Raw genomic sequence first — 1044 nt, forward strand, 5'->3', positions numbered from 1 at the left:
TCTGTGTTTGTGATCCAAGACAGTTACTACCACACGTTGGGCTTCGGGCACTCCAAGCTCTCTCGACTTATTAACCCCCCTTATCCTTTGTCAAGGAGTTGCAAGTAGTTTCTGGTGTTTGTAGTATACTGGAGGCCATGCGCAATGCTAACCCTAGGGGTGGGCTGTGATGCAGCAGGTACAAGGCACGGTGTACCGGCGGATGACACCCGAACGGTGCTCTTGGGAACCCTGCTCTCATTGTTTGGGGCCATGATTGAAACCCCAACCGGATCTCCTTGCAGATGGAACCTGAATAGGCGATAAACCTGGACTAGGGACTTGTGTGGTTAGTCAGGTCGTGGCCGACACCCTTTCCAGGCTTCCACTTGAAGGTTACCGAGATACATGACGTGTGGCAGTAAGTGACGAGAGCGTGTGTGAAGAAGTACACCCCTGCAGGGTTAACATGATCTGTTCGAATAGCCGCGTCCATGGTAAAGGACTACTGGGTGGCCTGTGCAGTTCATAGACAAGTGAAAGTGGATACTCTAAAATGTGCAAGATAAGCATGAGTGCTATGGATGGCCTTCTCGTAGGGAGATGGGAGCGGATCCATAGTGGTGTATTGATATGGTGAATATATGGACTCGTGTGCGCCACCTCAAAAGAGTTACCAGCAGTTGTATTACAGGATAGCCACCGAGTCAAAGCTAGCTTGCTGCAGTTAAACTCCACCACCCCTTTGTTGATATTGATGCATATGTAGCTAGTTCTAATGTAAGTCTTGCTGGGTACATTTGTACACACGTTTGCTTAATTTATGTTTTGTAGAGAGACTTCAGTCTCACTAGTAGTTCCATGTGGACTTCGATGTTTAGCTTGTTACCTCAGCTACAATCTTGTACCCTTGGGAGAGTCTTGTAGATAGTCAGGATTCACAGCCTTTTTCATGTGCAGTTGTTTGTACTCAGACATGTTATGCTTTTGTTGCTTTTATGCTCTGTATGTTGGGTCATGTGACCCATGATTGTAATCCTTACTATGTATGACTCTTCGGAGTCT

This window comes from Triticum dicoccoides, chromosome 7B (assembly GCF_002162155.2).
Source record: "Triticum dicoccoides isolate Atlit2015 ecotype Zavitan chromosome 7B, WEW_v2.0, whole genome shotgun sequence".
NCBI classification, from domain to species: Eukaryota; Viridiplantae; Streptophyta; class Magnoliopsida; order Poales; family Poaceae; genus Triticum; species Triticum dicoccoides.